The sequence below is a fragment of the Pelodiscus sinensis genome, chromosome 1 (genome assembly GCF_049634645.1).
Source record: "Pelodiscus sinensis isolate JC-2024 chromosome 1, ASM4963464v1, whole genome shotgun sequence".
In the NCBI taxonomy this organism is placed as follows: domain Eukaryota; kingdom Metazoa; phylum Chordata; order Testudines; family Trionychidae; genus Pelodiscus; species Pelodiscus sinensis.
The window spans coordinates 279117875-279132550 of NC_134711.1; the positions used below are offsets into that span (position 1 = coordinate 279117875).

At 44.5% G+C, this 14676-nt stretch overlaps 1 protein-coding gene across 3 annotated transcripts in view; it reads left to right on the forward strand.

Annotated features, from left to right (window-relative positions):
• The window catches only part of DIAPH3 (diaphanous related formin 3), a 456179-nt gene that overhangs the window by 325478 nt on the left and 116025 nt on the right, over positions 1-14676 (forward strand). The gene's annotated exons all lie outside the window — the stretch shown is intronic.

The following is a 14676-nucleotide window of genomic DNA, read 5'->3' on the forward strand; positions in this document are numbered from 1 at the left end:
GCATATATTTTAACTACTGCAAAATATTTATGATGTTGAATTAGAAATTCATTGGCATTTACTGCATTATTTTTCATTGTCATATTTTTCATGATAAGTTGAACTATAGCTGGAGTTGCAAAGTTTCAGCAGGAAGTATCATATATTAGTATTATGTATTAATACAGTAGCATGAGTGATGTTGCATTGGTATGATGAGAGCAAGTTAACAAACCATTTCACGGAAGATTTTATGATCAAATACTGTTTCTAATTTTGGCCCTAATCTTACAAGCCCTGAAATTGCATACATGCATAGTTTTGTGGGGCTTATTGGAACTATTCACATGATATATTTAAGATTAGCCTCAAAGCCTATGTTTCTAATGTGTAATTTGTATGTTAGGTAATCTACATAATAGTGTTAGTGTGTTGTTGTTATGGACAGTAAGACTAGAGTCTCCTTTGTTTAGTCACTAAACACTAGTCCTCTCAGGATGAAGTTGGCATACTTAGTATTCATTAGGAAGTACTTTTTTCAAGAAAATGTGTTCAAATTTGCCTTTCCTACTTTTGAATTAGTAAAATGTTTGTCGTGTTTTAGTAAACAAATAGTTTAAAACATAACTGTTAAAGGAGATGCTATTAGTGCGTATGCAGGTTTATTTATTCTGCCTGATTAGTTAGTTAAATGTTTTTGGCTTTTTGGTTTATTCTCAAATAGTTACAACAGAAAAGGACATAGTGAACATGCAGAATATAGATTTTGTTTATATCATTGCTGAAGTAACATGTTGAGTATCAATTACAAAATTGTTACTGTTGACATAATTTTATTTAAAACAAATGTATTAGGGTATTAGAGCCTAAGCTTTCGTTAGCTACATTTTACTTCCTCAGTTGATGAAGAGAAAACGAAATAGAGAGAAAAAATGATACAGGGATGATTAATTTGTTTATATCAGTGTTCAATCATGTATATGTTCAATGTCGATATTTTTTTTAAACCAAATCTGAAAACTGTCAGACAGTATAGTATCGTTTCCCAATTGTAAGATTGCAAATATGCAAGGTGGGTTTTTTTGTTTAAAGAAAAACATCAAAGCTTTAAATTCTTTAGCAGCCTTAGCCTGATATAGGAGTCTGATAAGTACAATAAGCAGGTACAGTTGTACCTCCCTGGTCCAGCACCCTCTAGACTGCTCAGGTCCTGAATAAGGGAGTTTGCCAGACCAAGGGAGGTCAGGTGTCTGGATTCTCCTGGGGCTCCCTTCCTGACCACCACCCTGGCCAGTCTGTTGCCTCCCTGGCTCTACTACCTCTAGCTCTGCTTGCAGAGCTCTGCTCCTGGTTGCCTGGCTGACATGGGGCAGCAGCCACTTGTGGGACTCTGTTCCTGTCACATACCCCACACAAGCTAGCAGCCATTCCCGGGGTTTTGATTCCAGCTGCCTGGCCCTGTGCAGGATAGCAGGTGCTACCAGATGCCAGACCCCACTTCCAGCTCCCCGACTCCACTCCCTGCCCCATTGGTTGCCAGACCACTAGCCACAGTATTCCCTTAAGCTGTGCAGCAGCTCAGCTTCACAGGTGATTGATCAGCCCCTCTGACTGGGCAAGGCTGATCAACTACCTGTGAAACTGAGCTGCCGCACAGCTTGGAGGAAACACAGACTGGCCAGGCTCTGCTCTTGGCTGCTGGCCCACTAGACTAACTCTGTTCCCAGCTGCTCTCAACCTTTGCCACTAGGGCTCTTTGGTCCAGCAACATCCATAGTCTTAACAGACCACAGAAGTTGCCAGACCAAAGAGTACTGGACTAGAGAGTTTCAGCCTATAGGATGTAGCCCATGATTGAGTTTGATATTAGGCTTTAATATTTTGGTGTGAGAAAGCACTCAATACTTAATGTTTAATCTTCAGTTTTATCTTTCTCTTGTAATTGTTTTTGCACTAGAGATCTTGAAAGAAATTCGGGTTTTAAAATATTGTTCTCATTCAAGAGATGGCCTGTGGGTGCTCCACTCCAGGTCAAGGTGCACCCCTGCACCTTCGATCAGAGATTTTTCACGACAGTTCCCCAATAAGCCATGTATGAAAGTGCCTTCCTCACAAGTGGTCAGTGTTTGAGTAATGTATGCACGATCTGGATCCTCAGTTCTTTCTCTACTGTTCTTTGAATTGAGACAAAGCTCAGCAGTCCCGCTATTTTTCACTCTCCATAACTTTATTTCCTTGCCGTTCTAATTCATAGTTAGTCTTTTTCTCATTTTTAGATTATCTTCAGTAATTTTTTACATTTAAAAAAACCCACGTTATTCTTTACCTCAGCTTACATGCCTTTCCTTCCAGGCTTCAAGAGATAATGTCTTTCAGAGATGCCATCAAGATCCAATCACAGTGTGTAAACTGTTCGGTGGAATCCCACGTACTACAAAAGTGCATCCTCTGTAGGAAGCTCAAAGCTAAGATTCCACAAAGACAAAGTCTTGAGATTGAAACAATTTTTCCTAGACCTCTGTCTGACCCAGTCCAACATCCTTCCTCACTACAGAACTCTCCTCACACGTCTTCAAAATGCAATAATAATAATAACGGGGGAGAATGGTTGGCTTTCTCTCCTAGGCACATCTGCCACGTGAACCCCCGGCACCACAGACTCATCCTGCTTTCCCTGCATCAGCATTGCCTGTATACACTGTCCCATTTGCCTTCATTGCAGGGATGAGGAACCTCTGGCCTGAGGGCGGGATGTAGCCCCTAGCTTGCCTGGATCCAGCCTCCTCCGAAGCTCGCCAGCATTGGGGAGCCCACTCTGGCATCACCCCCACTTTTCACTTTTTTTTGCGGCCCCTGACTTATATTTCTGTGGTCAGTGGTCCCTGATCTAAAACCCCTTCTTTAGTGCTTCATCACATGACATGGGAAGGTGCAGCGCTGCCTCAGTTTCTTCACTTGACTGTGTATCATGATCCTGAATCTCCTCTGCTGGGCACTGACCCATCACCAGGACCTTCGGTGCCCACTTGCCACTGTCTCCTAGCCCCATTTCAGATACCTGTTACTGTGTGATATAGTAGATTACTGTCCTCATATTCCAGGGAATATTATCCCTGGTATAATCACCACTAAGTGGGACCACTCATGTTCTTTCCCAACATACTAGGGTCCATGGGATACTATAAGAGACAGTCTAGTATTTTTTATGTTCCCTTCGAGGAATATATCAGATCTTCCCCACCAACTTTTCATACTGATTCTGAGCATAGTTCTGACCCAGCTGTTCATCCTGCAGGGGAAGTCCCATCTGACACCTCTCCTACTGCCAAATACTTATCATAAGAACATAAGAATGGCCATACTGGGTCAGACAAAAGATCCATCTAGCTCAGTATCCTATCTGACAACAAATGGCCAATACCAGATGCCCCAGAGGAAGGGAACACAACAGGTAATCATTACGTGATCCCTTTCCAGTTATCCATTTCCAGACAAAAAGAGGCTAGGGGCACCATTCTACCCATCCTGGTTAATAGACATTGATGGACGTTACCTCCATGAATCTATCTAGCTCTTTTTTTGGAACCCTGTTAAAGTCCCAGCCATCACAACATCCTCTGGCAAAGAGTTCCACAGGTTGACTGTGTGCTGAGTGAAGACAAACTTCCTTTTAAACCTGCGGCCTATTAATTTCGTTTGGTGACTCCTAGTTCTTATATGGTGGGATTAAGTAAATAACTTTTCTTTATTCACTTTTTCTACACCTGTCATGATTTTATAGACCTCTATCATATCCCCCCATGTCTCCTGCTTTCTAAGCTGAAAAGTCCGATTCTTTTTAATTTCTATTCATATGGACCCATTCCAAAACCCTAATAATTTTTGTTGCCTTTCTCTGAAGCTCTTTCTTTTTTAAAGATGAGGCGACACAGTATTCAAGATGTAGGTATAGCATGGTTTTATATAGAGGCAATAATAGATTCTCTTTCTTATTTGCTATCCCTTTTTTAGTGATTCCTAACATTCTATTTGCTTTTTTGACTGCGGCTCCACATTGAGTGGATGTTTTCAGAGAACTATCCACAGTGACTTCAAGATCTCTCTCTTGGGCAGTTGTAGCTAAATTAGTCCCCATCACATTGTATGTTTCTTTATTACCACAGGAGGCTATTAAGCCCCCAACCCCTACACTACTGATGAGTTCACACATTTCCAGAACTTGTTTACAAGAGTAGCCAAGGAGCTCAAGATTACTTTTGAAGAAATGGCTGAAACTCAGTTTGAGCTCGCTGATATATTAGAAGCAATCACCTCTTTCAAAATAGAGCTGATAATCAAGGGGCCCATCATGAAATCAGCTAAAGCCATTTGTCAGACTCTGATCACAATACTTCCCATTAGCAAGAAAGCAGACTGCAAATATTTGTCCAATTGTCCCATCTAATGGTTCCAAGTTTGTATTTACACATCCAGTCCCCAGTTTGTTAGTTCTGGAGGCAGCAAATCAGAAAAATAGTTACACTTCCAGGCCTCCCCATCTGATAAGGAAAATAAGAGAATAGACTTATTTGGTTGCAGAGTGTATTTCTCTTGGACCATACAATTTAGAATGGTGAACTACATGGTGTTCTGAACTAAGTGCGACTACAGAAACTATGCTACGGTCATGGAATTTATTGATCGTATTTTCAAAGACCAACGACAACTTAGGGCAATTGTCTCAGAAGGGTAGTTGATCTTCCATACAGCTCTTCAGACTGCCCTAGATGCTGCAAACATGGCTGCCAGATCTGTCATCACAGGTGTCATTGTGTGGCGTGCATCTTGGTTTGCTTCTTCCTACTTCCCATGGGAAACAGCACAGTCGAGGATTTTTCTTTTGATGGGGACAAGCTCTTTCCAGCAAACTCAAATGATGTCCTCCATACCGTGAAGGACTCATGTGCCACACGCACATCTCTCGGTTTTCATACATCTACTACAAGAAAGAAACAACATAGATACTAGGGATGTCAATGTGTAGTTGACAATTAACAGATAAATCTGCAGTGGAGCACTCACCAGGACACTCACCTTGAAGAAAGTCAGTTACTGCACAGGGTCAGTATCCTCCTTTTTCTAAAAAAGGGGGGAAAAAAAGGTCTGGTAGCACTTTATAGACTAACAAAACATGTAGATGGTATCATGAACTTTCGTGGACACAGCTGTCTTCTTCAGATGACTGGAGTTATGAGTAGGGGATATGAAAACTCGAAATAAATAGGAGAGGGGGGAGAAAAAGAAAAAAGGAAGGGGGGGGATGAGATAGGGTATCATTAAGTATCTGGAGAATGGGTACTTGAACCTAAACAGATCAAAGTAAATAGATAGATGCTTTAGGTGCATGGTCTCTGACATACACAGTTGCTGGAGAATTTTACCTTCGTGGTTTGTGGAGATCACACTATGGTGCCCCCTGGAAGGATGCTCCCGTGCAGTTGTATATTAGGCGTCACCACTTATCCGTGCATAGCAAGAGTAGCAGTGTCTTCTCATCTTCAATAGATCTCTCAAAGAGTTTGTTGATAGTGTTAATAGTTAAGTATAGTTGTTAGTAGTAGCTAGCAGCTGGGTCTTTGCCCCAGACCAGGCCTGCCCCACTTGTCTGGCTTCAAGTCATGTTCAGCATTCAGCAGGCCAATGCCTATTAGTGATCTGCACAACAATTTTCTGAGGTTTCTGCGGGAGAGCTACAGGAAGGACAGGTGTAGTATGTGTAAAAACTTTCATCCTCACACTCAGAAAAGTGGGTGTGAAAGAAAAGAGCCCACTTGAGGACTCTCCAAATGGTGCTCTCTGTTCTGTGCCAGAATCATCAGTGACTGACCTTTGCCCTATGGATTGTCCTCAGTGCAAAGTGCTCCACAAGCACTGGACTTGACCCAGCATCATTCCTTCTCATTGGTGCCCAGGAAGTAGAGCCCTTCATCACTGAAGTTGTAAGGGCCTATGGGCAGAGGACTTTTTATCAGACCGGGTGTCCTTGGGGCTCTAAGGGGATACCTCTGTAGTCAGAATCTCAAGCGAAGCCAGTAGTAAGGGCCTCCAGCATGCAGTGGGGCCTCCAACACACAAAGTGGTTCCAGCATTTAAAGACCAAAGCCAACTGGCCCCGCAGGTGCTGCACCAGGGTCTGAGGTGGCTCCGTTTCCAGGACTATAAACTAATCTCACTGGAGAGCAGCAGCATATATTGGCAAAACACCATCAGTTACTAGACTGCAGGCACAGGTGTTCTTCGCTGCCACCTTAGTCCCCAGCAGCACTACCCAGCTCGCGGGCCTGAAAGCCTAGATCCCCATCAAAGTCCGTACTGACCACACATGGGACTGCTGAGTCATGGCACCATTTTCTGTACCATTGGTACCAGTCACTGTCCAGCCACAGATTGCCCATGTTCTGGTCACCTTCCCTCCAGTGGTCTCCTGAATATCAATCACCACCCCAGAGAGATCATTTGGGATTTTGGCTTTGTTCTCATTTGCCCCCCCAGTACTATTCCTCAGGCAGGCAGCACTATTCCCCCCATCATTCACCCACCAGCATCTGTAGATGGATCCCAGCCTCAATGGCCCTGAGGCAGTGCGTTACATCCAGCACCAAGGGAGACCCCCCTCCAAGGAAGAAAGGGACAACACTGTCCTGCAGGTTGAGGCAGTGGCCAGATCATTCTTTGCCAATAGTCCTTGGATAATTTTAAGTAGCACTAGCCTCTCCTTAAATGGGTGGAAGAGAACCTGGGCTTCCAAAATTTAAGAGGTGGTGGAAGAAACAGACAAATCTTCAATGTCATCTTGGTCGCCACACTAGGACAGGTTGCATTGCAAGTCCACCCAGAAGTGCTAAAACTAGTCAAAGCATGTGTGGCAAACCCCCTCTTCTACTCTGCCAACTTTTCAAAAAGCAGAAAAGAAATGCTCCATCCCTGCAAAAGGCTTTGAGTATTTAAATACTCACCCCACTGTAGCATCTCTCGTCTATGGATACTATTTAAGGGGCATTGCAGAGAATGTACTCCTCCCTTCCCCAAATTTTGTCCTAGGGATAGATAGAGCTCTAAACTGCAACATAGCTTTAGAGTTATATGTGATGAATTGGGAAATTTTTGAAGTGGCCCCGGGCTGCCCCAGAAGGGGCGGGGCCTAAAGCAGAAGGGGCGGGGCCAGGATGTTTCTGGACTTGCCCACCCACAGACCATGATGGATCTGGGTGTAGAGGGAGCTCCTTTTACCCCCCCTTCCCACTAGGCACCTGTGCTTCTAGCAGGGCAGGAAGGCCTCCTCCTGCCCTGCAAGGAACGTGTGGCACTTTGAAGTGCAGTGTGCTCCTCGCAGGGCAGGGGAAAGGAAAAAGAAGTTTCATGTGGCTCCCCCATTCCCAGGCCCTGATGGGCCTAGGGGCAGGAGGAGCACATGAAGCCTACTCCCACCCTATACTCTACCTGTGAGAAGTATGCGTCACTTCAAAGTGCCACACTCTCCTCACAGAGTGGGAGGAGGCTTTGTATGCTCCACTGCCCCCAAGCCAATCAGAGCCTGGGGACAGGGGAGCTGCGCGAAACTTGCTTCACCCTGCCCCCGCCCTGTGTGAGCGTATGGCATTTTGAAGTACCATGTACTTCTCCAAGGATGGGGGGTGGGGGAAAGAGTGAAAGAGACTTTGCACACTCAAGGTTTGGGGGCAGGGGAGCGTGTGATATCTCCTCCCGCCCTGCGAGCAGCACATAGCGCTTCAAAGCGTTGCCTCCTCCTGGCAAGCTGGGAGGAAGCTTCATACACTCCCCTGCCCCTAGGCCTTAATTGGACTGGGAGTGGGGGAGCAGCAGGGCTTCTGTGGGCTGGATCAACCCACTCGATGGGCTGGATCTGGCCCGTAGAGGCCTTTTTGCCCACCTGGTCTGGATAGTGTTTAGTCTTGCCGTGAGGGCAGGGGACTGGACTCGATGACCTCTGGAGGTCCCTTCTAGTTCTAATATTCTATGATAAGCATTTCAACATACCTTGCACGCAAACTTTGAAAATGATCAAATACTTCATTTACTAGGACATGTGAATAATGATATACTCTCACTGATAACTCTCACCCCATTCACTACAAAGATACCCAAGTTGTACTCTTGACATGAATGCTTGTTTATACTTTGATTTCTTCCAAATGTCCAGTACTAGCTCAATGTTATTTCCAAGGACACCTGACTAAACATTTTACAATATAACTGAAAGACAGCATCTACATTTCCATTTCGACTTTTCTTTTTATGTACCATAATAGATAGTTCTTTCAACTTACGAGCTGTCCTTTCCAGGTTCTCAAGTTCTTCAGCAAGATACTTTGCTCTTTCTGTCTGCTTTCTCTACAGCCCCTGAGGTACTTTCCACTGGAAAGATAGGGCTTCTCAAAAATCTCTCACAAGGTGTCATTGATAATTTTAGTTCCAGCAACCTAATGTTATATAGAGGATGCACTATAGTGCATAGTGCCCTAAGGCTGACCTTGCAGACATATTTTTGTTTCACCAATGTATTCTTTTCTATCCCTAAATGGATTATCTTTTATAAAAGTGACACACACTTGTTTTCGTTTCAAAATATGGCCCATTTTTTTGTTCAAAATTAGTGATTTTTTTTTTAAAAATAGGTGTTGCTTGCAATATATCTCTCAATTTAGATTTTTTTCCTGGCTTTATTATTCCAGTCATCTGAAATGTTGTTTCAATGAAGCAAAGCTTTATTCTGGGAAAGCACCGTAAGCCTCTAAAACAGGAGTAAGCAACCTTACTGGCAAGGCAGTAAGACATTCTGTTTACATTGACTTTCCACAGACAGTCTCCCTTCCTTCCCCCCCCCCCCCCCGCTTCCTCCCCTCGCCGCCCAGCTCCCATTGGGTGGGAATGGCAAATTGCAGCCACTGAGAATTGTGGAGGGCTGTGCGTATGCAGACAGTCAATGTAAACAAAATATCTTACAACTTGCCTGTGGATTACCCTGGTGGGCCTCATGCCGAATCATCAACTACAACAAATGCAACATGGTATACATACCTTTCCCATAATTTACTTTTGACGACTTGCTGCCATAGAGGTCATTGTGCTTCCAAAAGAATTCCAGGTTTCAATTCAGCACCAGCTAGCATCCAGGAGAGAAGCTACCAGAGCAGTGGAGTCCTAAAATGACATCTGTAAGGAATGGTTATGGGAAGCAAGACAGAAAAGCCTATTGGAAGTTTAGAAGTAAAGAAACAATATTCATTACTTATTATAATTCCCTGAAGCATTCTAGACATACAAATAAAATAATACAATCAGGAGGCCCACTATTTGTCTTAAAGGTGGAGTCACCTGCTGCTGATGGTCTTGGCACAGCAGTTTCCAACCTTATAAATTGTTTGGAAATCAATTTGGGGTCAGAGATTTGTATCAATTCTGTTCCTGGCTGAGTCTTTGCTGATTTCTGGTATCTGAGCAAGTAGAAGGAAGAACCGTGTCAGTAGTACTGCTATGCCATGACACTCCTTCTGCATTCAGAAAGTCTTTTTTTTCTAATTTAAATCCATGACAGAAAAAATAATTTGCACTCTTATCAGTTATAAAGTTTGTGCTGGTTAGGACTATATAAAGTCGCTGATGTCTAAGGCTGATGTGAATAGAATCTTAACAGTTTAAAATGCTGGGAAGAGCAGATTTCCTTATGTATTTGGAGATTAACTTAAAATCTGTTTAAATTTGAGGCTATTGTGTGTGGGAAAAGTAATAAAACGCAAGGAAAACAGCAGTTTGGCTGATCTTAAAGTGATTGTAGTGGCTGAAATAAACATCTCTTTTGTGATAACTAATCTGTGTGAATACCAGCATAGACTAAAGCCCTCACTTGCAAAAAGAGGTACAACTTTCATTCCTGTATTGCAATGACTCTCTTTCAATACTAGGGATGTAAAATCAGTTCCCAGCCCCCCACTGGAACAGTCTCTGCTGATGGGACGTCCAGGCCCACTATGAACAGAGGATGGTCTGGACAATGGTGTAGCCTCTGGCTGTGGGGCATCCAAGCCCTCTGTGGACAAACGTTTCCCAGGAGGATGGAGCAACTTCTGCCCACTAGGTGCCCTGGGTCACCATGGAGAAAGGCTTCTCTGGATGCTGGCAAAGCACCTGCCCATAGAGTGCCTTGGTCCACTGCCAACAGAAGTTGTTCCAGCCCCCACTGGTTTCTGGTTAATCAATTAACCTTTCCCATACCTACTTTACACTAAGTACTATTACTTTTGACTATTCTTGCTGTTTCCCTGTGAAACAGTAAAAAGTAGACTCATGTATGCCTCATACTTAATCCAGTTTTTTAAACCCCTTAATTAAATAAAATTCTTGTCGAGCGATGTCATTCTGGTCCTAATTAAATAAGTGAAAACCTTTTTAGGTCACTTGATTCTTCTGAGTTCTTATTATCTATAGGAGAACTGTCACCTGAGGGTCAAATTAATGCTTTTTCTACCAGATCAGTAACAGAAATGATAGGCTCAGGTCAGGCTTGCTTCTTGAGACATGCAGTTCAGATACTTAGAACATATTATTTAATTTCAACATTACTGGCTCTGTTTTCAGTCATGTGCAAGAGGCTTCATCCTGTAGCATTGTCGTTTAACTGAAAGTCCAACTTTACTTTCATTATTTTGATCTTAGTATACAGGCAGTCCCCAACTTACGCAGATCCGACTTACGTCGGATCCGCACTTACGAACGGGGCTTTCTCGCCCCGGAGGTCGAGGTGGCGGATTGCTGCCTGCGAGCTCCGGGGCGAGAGCGCCCCGTTCGTAAGCTGCTCCCAGTGCCCCTGGTCTGCTGGAGACGGTCCCCAGCAGACCACAGGTACCGGGAGCAAAGCCACAGCAGCGGCGGGTTCCCGCGCTTCTGAGGCTTTGCTCTGGAGATGGTCCTCAGCAGACCAGGGGCACCGGGACTGAAGCCGCAGCCGCGGCGGGGTCCCGCGCCTCTGAGACTTTGCCAGAGCAAAGCCTCAGAGGCGCGGCACCCTGCTGCCGCTGCAGCTCTGCTCCCCGTGTCCCTGGTCTGCTGGGGGGGGGGGGGGGCGCAGCTAGTGTGCCCCCCCCCCCCCAGCAGACCAGGCTTTTGTTGTGGACCCTGGGGCAGAGCAGCCGCTCTGGGCACTACTGGACCAACCCGGCAGCACCCCAGCTGCTCTGCCCCAGGTCCTGATTCAGCTGCTGCTGGTCAGTTTCAGCAGTGGCTGAATCAGGACGCCTGCGGCGGAGCAGCTGGGGTGCTGCTGGGTTGGTCCAGTAGCGCCGAGGAGCGGTGCTACTGGAGCAACCCAGCAACACCCCAGCTGCTCTGCCCCAGACGTCCCCAAGTCAGCCGCTGCTGAAACTGACCAGCGCTGACTACAGGAAGCCCGAGGCAGAGTTGCTCTGCCCCAGGCTTCCTGGAATCAGCCGCTGATCAGTTTCAGCAGCAGCTGACTTGGGGACGCTTGGGGTTCTTAAGTTGAATCTATATGTAAGTCAGAACTGGTGGTCAGTTTCAGCAGCGGCTGAATCTGGATGCCAGTTCCGACTTACATACAGATTCAACTTAAGAACAAACCTACAGTCCCTATCTTGTACGTAACCCGGGGACTTGCCTGTACATCGTTTATTCTAATATTTTTTATACAATTATGTGTGATAACAGCATGCATTCAGCAGTAGTTATTCACACATATAACTATAAGAATGTCCATAGTGAGTCAAGACTGAAGGTCCATCTAGCCCAGGATCTTGTTTTCCGACAGTGGCCAGTGCTTCAAGGGAATCAACAGAACAGGTAATTATTAAATGATCTATCTTCTCTCCATTCTCAGTTTCTGGCAAACAGAGGCTACAGACTCCTGAAACTTGTGAAGGCATCTGCCAGAATAAGGGATCACCTCTTCCTATTTTTTGCTTCTTAATCCACCCCAGAAGATGCAATCTGCATTTAGACCTGGTACAAGGCAGTCATTATATGGACGGTGTTTGCAGATTGTCTACTCTTTCCTGGGCAGGAATACTCTAAAAAAACCTCTGCTGTTTGAACCCCTGAGAAATAAAGTCAATAAGGTTTAAGATTTCATTCTAGAGGCTCTTTACCTAGCCAAAAAAGTTTAGGCAGTGTAGGCTCTGGTTTTTAGGGAAAAATTTTACAAGATTTCTGCAAAATGGATAGTTCTCAGTTGTGCCACTGTAGAGACCAAAAGGCATGCATTCCATTTATTTGAGCTATGCCGCGGTCTCCAACTGAATTTACCTCAAGGCCAGTGCCAGTCCTAAAATCCTCCTAGTGGGCCAGTGGACACCTCTCTCTGGCAGCCAGACCAGATGTTTCTTAGTGTTTCTCAGGCCCTCCTTCTGGCTCATGTGCTCTCCACCCATACGTGTCCTCCAGTCCTACCTGTTGCTCCTGGGAAATTAAAAACTTACTGGTGATCTCTGCCACCATCACCACCAGTGAAGCGTAACTAGAGTGACTGCCTGCTGCTAGCTCTGTGCTGCTGCCGGCATGTCCCTGTGGCCTAGGGGAGGTGTGTATGCAGGTGTAAGCTGTGAAACTATTAACTCATTTTGTGAAACTAACTAGGAACATCACTACCTGATGTCTCATGCCTGCTATCCGCTGTGATCCCTCTATGATTTAGTAGATTATAGTTGTGTGGTGCATGATATTAAAAGAAAATACCAGCCTTTTTTTTTTTTTTTTTAAAAAAAAGGAAGACTTTATGGCTCATGGTTTGTGGAGTAAAGAAAGAAAATGTATCCTGAGTTCAGCCAAAGACCTAAGACACCAGATGCCGAATAAAAAGATCCCCATGTATAATTTTCTGATTTCAAGACGCCATTCTCTTTTTGAGGCTGGAGGGGCTAATGCATGAGATTTGAGTGTTTGGGATTGACAGTACAATATGCAAGTTGTTAGAGTCTACCCCTATGTCCAGTAGCCCAGGCAGGGGACCAGGATCCTACTAAATAAAAAATGGAGTACTCAACCTGATAGCACTATGTCCTCATGCTAGGATGCCCTCCTCCCTTCCCTCTCCCCCTCACTAACATTCACATCCTTACACTGGGATCCTGCCTCCTCTCTCCCCCACTAACATCTGCATCCTTCTACTCCCACCCTCTTCAGGGGTAACCGTAAGCAAAAGCCTGTGGCCTCACCCCACTGGCTGCAGAAGTGCATCAGCTCACATTGTGGCAGAGGCAGCCAGTGTGGTTTCCTGGACTGAATGTCAGACCCTGTGCGGCCAGGACTATGTGGTTGCTGGGAGCCTGGGTGCTGCTGGCAGTCACGTGCAAGGATCTACATGCCACTCACCCACACACCCGCCCTTGGACAGGCAGACAGATGAGCCTGATTAAATAACTATCAAAATATTCCACAGTCTGGATTAGGTTCAGGCTGCAGATTGTTCCTGGGCCAGGAGTTTCAGACCCCCCAAGCTAAGCAGTAGTTATGCCCAACCTGCACCCTAACTTAAAGAATGCCAGCGTTCCAGAGTACACTGACTAGATGTCAGAAGTTCTTTGGCTCTGCCTGAAAGGGACAGCAGAGTTCAGAGATGATCTTTATTGTATAAGGAGCTCAGCAATAACCCTGCAAATTTTCCAACTTTGAATGGAAAAAAGATCAATCCAGAATACCATTTTTATTAATTATGTTGTTTTGTTTAGCACTTACGCTGCTGTTGGGGCACAGGCCAGTGAAACAATGGGGTGGGGAAGGAATTTAATTAGTCTATTGTCACCATAGATTAAGTGAACTTTGTAGTACAATTTTGAATGAGGAGTTAGGAAGAAGGGTCAGATACCTTCCAGCCCTATCAACCAGAGCAGTAACTTAGACCTTGATACATATTTCTGCCAAATGCTGCAGAATGGATGTGCATGCTTCAGCTGAGATACAAGAATACTTTAATTGGCTGTAAAATGCTATCAGTACCTTTATACACGAATGCTGTTTTGGGACTGTTATAGCTGGATGAAGGAACAATAAGTCTTGTTCACTTTTGTGTTTTATGTAACCAGAATAGTTCCAATCAAGTTCAGCAGAGGCTATTTTTAAAAGAGCAAGATAAAGCCATAATTATACAAAGGAACTCTGGATCATTCCAGGTTGTTGTCTGGGAGTGGATATGGCTCACAAATCTGACTAGAAGGTTCTAGATTTGTCCTCCTTTCTCCAGTTCACAAATTTTTATTACTGTGAAGTTCTATTTCTGGAGGTCGATCTGGAGACCCTCAGCAGTAGCCATGCTCACAATGAAGATAGTATCAAATTAAAAGAATTTTTGTTATGATGGGTATTAAGATAGAAAACAAAACAATGCATACAGCACTGATCACGCAGATAGATTGAATCACCTCTGAGAGCAGCATTAACAAAATCTGGCTATATACATTGTACTTATCTAAGTATACAGATAGTTATCTAATATAATACCATACTCACATACTCTTTTCCCAGAAGACCAAGCATGGAAGGACCAGCCTCCCTCTGCTTGTGGGACTTTGGTGGAAGGTGAAATATGGAAAATTTGTAAGCAGAGCAACTTAGAAACAAAGTAAAGTAAAGGTTTGAACATGAAAGGAGAAGATACCTAAGTAGGGAGATAAGGAAGCTCAGGGCTTGAGC